Source organism: Triticum dicoccoides, chromosome 3B (assembly GCF_002162155.2).
Source record: "Triticum dicoccoides isolate Atlit2015 ecotype Zavitan chromosome 3B, WEW_v2.0, whole genome shotgun sequence".
NCBI lineage: Eukaryota > Viridiplantae > Streptophyta > Magnoliopsida > Poales > Poaceae > Triticum > Triticum dicoccoides.
Genome location: NC_041385.1, coordinates 814,665,668 through 814,675,719, shown reverse-complemented (window position 1 = coordinate 814,675,719; position 10,052 = coordinate 814,665,668). Strand labels below are relative to the sequence as shown.

At 43.1% G+C, this 10,052-nt stretch overlaps 1 pseudogene; it reads right to left on the bottom strand.

The window, feature by feature from the left end:
• Window positions 1-625: 625 nt before the first annotated feature.
• On the bottom strand, window positions 626-7,829 carry LOC119280145 (annotated as a pseudogene).
• Window positions 7,830-10,052: the final 2,223 nt, after the last annotated feature.

Here is a 10,052-nt window from a genome sequence, read left to right as displayed (position 1 = left end):
GTTTACAACAAGCTTCAGAGTTCCGGTCCTTGTTTGCTGCAACGTTGGCTTCAGATAGAGCTTTTGAGGTCCAGAAGAATTCTAGTCCTCGTTGCTGCATCGTTGATTTCAGAAGAGCTGACGTTTCGATGTTTGGAATTTACTCAGACAGCCTCCTCACTGTTGCATCCTTGGCTTCAGACAGCCTCGTCTGCATGGTTCCGGACAAGACAATGTCACAGTTGACTGTCCTTCCTCTTATACATACTGTACCATTTTGTTGGAAATGAATATGTCGACCCCTTGTAGGTACTGTCCACTCTCGTAGCCAAATTTAAGACAGGATTACAGCAAAGATTTGACTTTAAACTTCAAAACATTCCAACCTGTCCCAGCGCTCGACATTACCCAGCCGTAACTCTTAACTCCTGCAACTTCAATGGCGAGCTGTGTGTCTGGAAAGGGAGGGGTGATCCACTAATTCCTCTCCTCCCCACATAGCTTCCTACATGACCTCAGACGAGATTCCGTCACAATTGCATATCCTTGCATAGCGCTGTTGGAAATTATGATACCGAGCACCTTGCAGCTCCATGCGTGCACACGCCCAGAGAGAAAGCATGGCAGTGTGGAATGAAGGGACTGATCATGATATTTCACTCACATAGCCAAATTTAAGAGAGGGTTGCAGGAAAGATTTGACACCTTCACATTCCAATCTGTCCCAGCATTCAACATCATCAAACTGTAGCTCCTGGAGCTTTAGCGGCAAGCTGTGCATCTTGAAAGGAAGCATGATCAACCCTGGAGATTTCGTGAGCACCAGCTGCTCCAGGGACGGGAACGTCACATCGGGATCACAGATGGTGACCAGCTTCGGGTTGTCTGAAAGGCGCAGATATTTCAGGCAAGAAAATGTACCATTTGATTTCACTGAACTTTCTTGATCCATGCTCATTATTTCACCGTGGTGCCCTGTCCCCGGAAATGCTTCCTTCATAACGTTGCAGAAACGTACCTCGAGCTGTTCAAGGCAAGGCAAGTACATCACCCAGGAGAGGTTCTCCAGCTTGGAGCAGCTATTCACATCCAAACAAGTGAGCCTTGGAAATATGGATGCTGGAGATCTACCCAGCCATGCTATCCCTCTCAAGTTTACCAAAAACCACAAGAGGAGCTTATTCAGAGCACCAAAATGATAGCTTGACTCGTCTCTTACAATTATTTGCTCCATGTTACTCTGTATAATATCCAATTCATACAAGGTCCTGCGTGCAAATTTAATTGAAAGAATGTCAGAGAGGCAGAAGTTATGTGTTTTTCTGAAACTCCCCAATCTTAAAGACCTAATGGGGAGTTCAGCTGCTTCTCTTAGTGATTCATACTCATCAAAACCATCAGCCTCAATTCCAGCTGCTTTGAAGTGATCTAGGGTACCCAACTCTTGGAATATGTTAGGGATAAAGTTCACAGGGCCTCCTCCAACATATGCCCTGCAAGTCCTCAAGTCTATTACTTGCAATGCTTTAAGGTTAGATATGACCTCCTCTGGTATTCTTCGTATGCTAGTGCACAATAGGTACAAGAACTTGAGCTTAGTGAGGTTTCGAAAGTAGTGAGGCAATTCACATATGTTGGGATTATGAGACAAATCAAAGTACTCCAAGTTTGCCAAGGAACATAATTCTTCAGGTATGTTCTTGAGAAGGTTCGTCCTCAAATCCAGATATGTCAGTGAAGTGAAATTCTTGACCGTTTCAGCTATGCTTCCGTCGAAATAATTATGTTGAAGGCATAACACCGTCAATTTCATGGGGCGATGATCAAAGCCAAAGGGAGGAAGTTTCTTCATTCCATTCAACATTAGTGAAATGTACTCAGGTTTGCTCCAAGGGATGCTAATATTTTCTTCTGTGCCAGCTTCTGCGCGGATAAACCACTTGTTATTGTCATCACCACAGCCACAAGAGATCCATAAAGCCATATCACGAATAACGTCGTGCACTTTAACAAAACCATACCAATTTCCCCAGTTCTCTAGTAGGCATGCATCTCTAAGGTCGCCTATTAGACTATATGCCTTTGTGTAGGAACTTCGAATATCATACTCATCCACTAGACCTAAGCCTATCCAACATTGAGCGAGATCAGCTTTGGTAATCTCCCAATCCTCTGGCCACAGTGCACTAGTCAAGAAACAATGTCTCAAGGCGGCATTCCGTAAATTGTCATAACTAAATTTGAGTTGTCCGAAAACATGTTCTATCGACAAGGGATTATCCTTGTCACAGCATGACCGTTGCATATGTTGGATGACATATTCCCATTCGATCGGATCGGTTTTTGGATACATTGCCTTTCCGATAACTATCAAAGCTAATGGCAGACCCTTTAGTTCTTTCACAAGTTCTCTTGCAAGGGTTTCGATACGAGGACTTGAAAAAAGTGTTTCCTCACTGACTTTTTCTTTGAATAATTGCCATGCATCCTCCTCTTGTAGACAAGCGACTTTTAACTCTTCCCTCACCTCCATTTCACCACAGACTTTTCTTAATCTTGTTGTAAGAACCACTTTTCTCTCAAGCTGGTTTACAATTCCAAGGGGATATGGTACACCAACTGCTTGTAGATCTATTTGCTCCCAAAGGTCATCCAACAAGATGAGAAAGCTTCTGTTTTTTAGGAATTCATAAATGATTTGGCGTTGACATTCCACATTACCACCTTCTGGTATTCCGAGCTTCTTTAGAATATCTCCTTGGATGGTTTGCACTGAACACCCTCTGGAGGCCGTCACGAAGATAACATGCAAGCACATGCCTCCAAATGAGTTATTGATATTTTTCAGTAGATATGTTTTCCCCACTCCACCTGGACCCCATATTCCAATCATTCCCACAGGGTCATCCTTAATCAATCGGAGAGCCTCTTGAAGATTACGGTTCTCAGCTGACATTGATGGACCAGGTATCTTTTGGGCTGGTGCTGGCACAGACTCAAGCACAATATTATCATTATCAGGACAAGCACCGAGACATTTTTGGATCTCAGAAAGCTTCTCGGTTGCCCCCATTCTGATATCCTTATTCAACTTGTAGCCGTTAAAGATTGCTTGTACACTAGAATTTATGGTAGCCACTTTTTCCAGCCATCCATCCACCTCATTCGTGGATGTCCAGCCCTTTCGCTCAGCAGTCTCAATCCTACGACGGATGTCATTACTCTTTGCAACCAAGTTGTTGATAGCATCCTGAAGTTCCTTCATAATCTTTCCTGTCTTCAAGGCATAAATTTCCCATATTAAATAACAGTAAAAGTTGGCATTTAAGAGCAGTTATGAAGTCTTTACAAAATGAGTTTTGATGTAATGTAAGAACTTACCACAGACAATGAGTCATCCTTACTAAGGTTTGATTCCTTTACTTCCTGAATGACATTTTCCCACTGTGTTGCATCTCCTTTTCTTCGAAATATCTTCCCAATACGTATCAATTCTGATGGAAGACCTTTTAGTTCTTTTACAAGATCTATCGCAAGGGCCCCGATGTGGGGATCCTCATAAAAATTTTCCTGACCAACCATTTGTTCAAATAGCTGGAGGGCTTCATCATCTTCCAAACGAGGAACTTCTACAGGCACCTTTACGTCCATTTGATAACACACATTTTCTGATTGCGACGTGATTACCACTTTCCTCTTCAATTGGCCCAGAATTCCAAGAGGATATGGAATGCCAACTGCTTGCAGATCAATTTGCTCCCAAAGGTCATCCAACAGTAACAGAAAGCTTCTGTTTTTCAGGAAATTATAAATCTTTTGGCTTTGAGATTCCACATTACCATCTGCTTTCATTCCGAGCTTCAACAGTAAATCTCCTTGAATCTTCTCCACTGAACAACCCCTCGAGGCCGTCACAAAGATAACATTAAACGATAAGCCTCCAGCAACAGCTATTGAGTTATTGATACTGTTCATAAGATACGTTTTCCCAACTCCACCTGGACCCCATATTCCAATCATCCCCACAGGGTCAACATTAATGAATTGGAGAGCCTCTGTAAGGTTATGATTCTGTGCAGACATAGATGGACCCGGTATCTCTTGGGCAGGAGGTGGCACTGACTCGAATGCAATATTATTATTGGGACAAGATCTGAGACATTCTTGGACCTCAGTAACCTTCTCGATTGCTTCCATAGTAACATCCTTTTTCAACTTGTTGCCCTCAAAGATTATCTCCACATCAGAATTGATGGTATCCACATTTTCCAACCACTTGTTCACCTCATTCGTGGACGTCATGCACTCACGCTCGGCAGCCTCAATCCTGCGACGAACATCATTGCTCCTTGCAACCAAGTTGTTGGTAGCATCCTCGAGATTTCTCAAAATCCTTCCGGCCTTCAAAGGCAGAAAAACCCATGTTAATTAATACTAAAAAGGGCATTAGGACCAGATATAAAATACATAAAAATTTAAGTTTTTGATGAACAATACACTTACCAAAGTTGGGTCTTTCTTTTGAAGGTTGGATATCCTCACTGCATGAATGGCATCTTCCCATACCCCCGGGTCACTTTTACCTACCATTTGCTTCCCAAAATGTATCAGTTCTGATGGCACACCTTTTAGTTCCTTGACAAGATCATGCGCCAGGGCCCTAATGCTGGGATTGGAATCAATATTATCTTAACCAACAGTTTGTGCAAATAGCTTGAGTGCTTCGGTCTCACCCAAACCAGGCACTTCTATATATTCATTCACACCCATCTGGTCACATATAATTTTTGATTGTGACGTGATTACCACTTTCCTCTTGAATTGGTCGATAATTCCAAAAGGATATGGAATGCCAACTGCTACAAGGTCTAGCTTCTCATAAAGGTCATCAACCAACACGAGGAAGTTTCTTGTCCTGAGTAATTGTGATATATTGGTGGCTTGAGTTGCCACATCATCGTCCTTTGTTGTTTCGAGCCGCTGTATAATTTGAGCTTGAACCTTTTGTACTGAGCATCCTCTGGAGGCCGTCACAAAGATAACAAAATATGCAGGGTCAGGTCCAACAAAGGAGTTGTTGATCTTTTTGAGGAGATGTGTGTTCCCAACTCCATCTGGACCCCATATTCCAATCATTCCTGCCAGATCATCCTCAAAGTACTGCCTAGCAAGCAGGAAACTTATCTCTTGACCTGGCAGTTGAGCAGACTGGATGGGGATATCTATGACAGAAGGTGGCGGTCCTTTGACCGTAACATTAAGGAGTTCAGTTTTGAGACATGCGTCCACTTCACGCTGCCCCTCAACTGCTCTCTTAGCAATTTTGTAGTTGGCACAACAATTTAGGGAGCAACATTTTAAAATCCTGCACCTCTCGCCATATCGTTTATGGTTTGTATCTTCTTCAGATATAGCTGTAGTTGCCCTGTCCAACCAAAGGTTTGCTTCACTTGTTGCTATCATGCCATTTGGGTTGCCTGAGTCGATCTGGCCTTGCACACCACTTCGTTTGCCAATCAAAGTCCGAGTATCCCTATCATGATCTCTCACGTATTTGCCAGGATTGAAGCAATACATTGCATGTTTGAAGAACATATCTTTGAATGGATTTATAACCGTGCCAATAGCAGCACGAAACCAACTACCCACTGCCGCCATTGTTGCCACAAGTTTAAAGAAAAAGCACAAACTGCAAAAACAATTGGTGTGTCCCAGTTATCAATATGCAAGAAAAATGTTCTGCAAATACATTTTTCAATAAATGGGAAAAAACAATTTCAAGTGACAAATGAAGAGTAGGTTTTCAAATTTTGAAGACTCATAACATCACGCACAATCATTAAACTTAGTTATACGCGCTCATAGGTTCATCAACACTTCACAGTAAGTAAAAAAGAGAATTACTTGCTGACAAAAGAACAGAAATTAAATAGATTTCAAGCGCAATGTGAAATATGTACTTATGCTACCACCAATTTGAATTCTAGAAACAAGTCAGAATATTTAAAAGTTAGAACTAATAAAATATTACCATTAAAGTACAAATAACCGTGTGAAAGAGAAAAGAAAGATGATTAGAGAACTACTTACCGTGGATCTCTGTTTACAGAAGTTGCTTCAAAAAGATCAGATTTATCACGACCTAAAGCAATTTCCCCTTTCTAGAAGTTACTTCAAGAACAACAACTTCAAGTCAGAAATAACCACGGGAAAGGGGAAACAAAGATTATTAGAAAAGTACTTACTGTAGATCTTCTGTTTCCAAAAGTTGCCTCATGAAGAGCAGGTTTTATCACAACAAAGCAATTTCCTCTCTCTAGAAGGTACTTCAAGAAGAGCAGGTTTTCTCAAGAGGAATCAAGATAATTTCCATATGTTCCCTTGGAAGCAGGACAAGGAAAGAGTAAGTGAGAAGATCAAGGTACAGAATGAGAATAAGAGTCAAGAAATTCTTTGTAAGTTTCTGTTCTCTCTCTGAAATAGAAGAAGGAAGAAGGTACTTAACCAGCCGTCCAATAAAGATAATCAAAGATGCAAGAACACAGAAAACTTAGTCTGGTATTGTATTAGAACATAGACGAAAAGTGGAACTAGATTTCACTATTTTGTAAAGCACCATAAACTCAACTAGGGATAATACTACATTCGACGAGAAGAAACATGCAAGAATGGAACTGGAATGCAGCAACTGAAACAGGGGAGCTTTCAGGGCAAAAGGAGGCAAGTCAGGATATGGGAATGAGCCATGGAACTAGAGGGATGCAATGAAGAGATCTACCTTTTGCAGACAAGAGTGATGCAATGTGCAAGAGAGGGTGTGAGATATGTTGCAACGGAGAGATTAGTAAACAGTCGATCTGCAAAACAAGGGGAGGAAAGGGTCAAAAAATGGACTATAGCCAACAACTCTAGTGGTTGGAACATTCAATGATTGACCAATAATTTATAGCGGGTTAATTTATGCATACGGTAAAATAAAGAACTCGGACGGCTAACAGCGAGCAAATCATATTCATCCAGTGTGATGATCTTTGGCCTAGTCAATATGAAATATTACGGTCAAAGGTCAAAGTCACATCTTGCAAAACTCAAGAACCACATACTGGCTGGTACGGTGAGCTGCTACTCCTGTTATTTAATCGCGCAAGCACCCATCATCCCAGTTTCATTATTTAATCAGTACTACATGTTTGCAGCACCAATTTTCTGCCTTGGTTAACATTTCTGAAGGCCGGCGTAGGTAGAATAGCAAATGATTTAATGAGAATAGTAGAGCATCAGTTGCATCCAAGAGGTGGAAAAGGGCAACTTCACCTGTAGTCGACGATGTACTCATAAATTGTGGCCTGATTTGAAGCTGAAATTGCTAGATTCTCTCAACTGCCGTTGGTCCACTGTCCGCAAACCCTGTAAAACAAGGCTCGCGAATTCAGCAAAACACTCTGAATGCGGATGAGTAAATTCGTCGAACAGTCAGCGTGCAGACACCGCCCGCAGTGGAGCAGCACGGCGGCAGGTCACCGTTGGCTTAATGGCTTCGCGCCGGTCCAGGACTTCAGGCTGCCCCGCCCGTTTTTTCTTTGTAAAAGGAATGCCGACCGGCCAGATGTCCGCGTCTGCGTTCGGAGGAACCGTCGGTGTGCGGATGCCGCTGTTGGGGTTGGAAGATGAATGCTCCTCCCACCAACGGTGCCTCTGCGCTGAGTGGCGCCCTCTCTCCCACCCCACCCGTTGGCATCCTCTCTTCTGCCCTGCTCGTGGCCATGGCATGGAGCTGGGGCTGCCGGCTGCGGCGAGCTTGGCTGTGCAGACGACAGCGGCGACACAGCGCGAGTTAAAAATAGTTCCATTCGTTGAGTGCCATTGTTTTTACAGTTCTCAATTTTTTTTCCATGCGAAAGAATATTATATACTGTAGTAAATGATCATCGGCTCCATGGACTGCTCTATTTGGGGCGATGATACGTGGTTGACCCACGATGCCTCGTCGATAGGGAGTGAGAATCTGTTGACCCTATGTGCTCGGAGGCTACGCTTTGGTCGCCACTCTCTGGAAGCTCCTCCTCGTCTTGTGTGATGCACCCCCTTATACGTCTGATGCCGAGTCTAGAGGAGCCGCTTGGTTTCAACGCGGCAAACGTTCTGGTTGAGTTTGTGGTTGAGGTGTGCAATGTTGTTGCGAAGGTAGCGCAAACAAAAGCAGCACCATTATCTCTCGAGGATTTTCTCGGCAAGGTTACTTCTCCGCTCCCACAACCACTGCTTGGGACCCCAGTGCCTTCGCATGAAGAGAAGAATGACGGATGGCGGAGCGGGCGTCTGGATAAGAAGAACAAGGCGTGCAACATCCCGACATCCAAGCGCGCAGAGTATAGGATGTTGGAGGCTTTTGGTGAGCTACCGGAGGTCAGCAAAGCAGAGGGTCAAGAGCAAAAGATGCAAGCATACATGGACATGTACAAAACACCACTCTCACCGCAAGTGATTGAGGATCGCGGGGGAGTCAAAGTTGGACCTCTCAGGTTGTTTCCCACAAGATAATGTTAGCACATGATTCTTTGAGGCTGAGATTAAAGCGTCATGCAATATGGGCGGCTTCTCTTTGGCGAGTGGCGGTCAATTTGGTTGCGCTTGAGCCTCGCCTAACTGCTTTGGGCATAGGCGCTCTGGTGTCTGGCCCCGACGATGTCCCTTGATGTTGCTCTTGTCTTGTCCCTATCGCCAAGTTCTAGTGCCTCTTTTTCTCGTTTTCTTTTTCTTTATTTTGTGGGTTTTCATTCGGTTTCCCTAATTAGCCTAGAATGTTAGGTTTTCGGGTCTGGTTTTCTTTACAATGTGGACTAACTCTCTTCTTCTTAATGAAATGCAGGAACCCCCTGCCCCTCTCGAGGTGTTCTCAAAAAAATAAAATACAACCACCTTCTATCCTTGCTATATTCTCCTGTTGAAGCTTCCCCGTTTTATGTTCTGTCTTCAATCAATCTTAGTAATTCACTTTTCACTATGAGACGTGTCTTTTCTATAAGGAGACAAATTTTCATCTATGGGTGTATGTTTTTACAAAAAGGTATCTTTTCACCAACATATGTGTATTTCGTAAAGTGACATAATCTCATGAAGGATGTTTGTTTCAAACAAACCATATGACTATTCATAGACCCCCATTGCCAGAATTTAATAGACTTGATTTAATATTTGATATAATCGGATGACTGTTCTTTTTAGGATGACTAGTAAGTGTGCACGTGCAACACACGTATCATAAAGTTATGAAATAGAGAGAAAATTGGATCGCAGGAAGGGGAGCATTGGCATAAGTGTCGAGGGAGGAGGATTGATTATTGCGGCAGCCATGCCTGCAGGTTTCCTTGGTATTTCCCAGCTAGTTTTAGTGACTCATTTGATTATGTTGGACTATTGTAGAAAAGATTATTGGGAACTTTTTTTGTGTACAATCAGTAATCATTAATTGGAAAATATGTCCGTGCTGGATGGAAGAGGCAAAAGAAAATTTTGAGGTAAGACCTGAAGCTTCCTCGAACTGAAAGTTGGTTATGCAAGAAGTCAAAGTTAGGATCTAGCATGTCAGTTATGCACTCTGAAGAATATAATTCTTTGAACTTGTCTATCAAGTCAAGGATGCATGATCCAACTATTGACATACTTTATAAAATCAGTCATTACACTATCTATAATAAATATAGCGAAAGCAAGCACATGCACTAGTAGAAAAATGGTCAAATGTGAAGCACATTAGTGCCGGTTTGTAAAAAAACCGGCACTAATGTGATCAATAGTGCCGGTTCGTGGCTGCGATCAATAGTACCGGTTCGTGTTGAGCCTTTAGTACCGGTTCGTGCCACGAACCGGTACTAAAGGGGTAGTGGCAGGCTGGCGTCAGGCCGGGTCCCCACGAGCCCCTTTAGTACCGGTTTGTGTTACCAACCGGTACTAAAGGTCTAACCTATAGTACCGGTTCGTGCCACGAACCGGTACTAAAGGGGACAAGCCTTTAGTACCGGTTCGTGCCACGAACCGGTACTAAAGGGGCCAATTTTCAAACTCTACCCCCC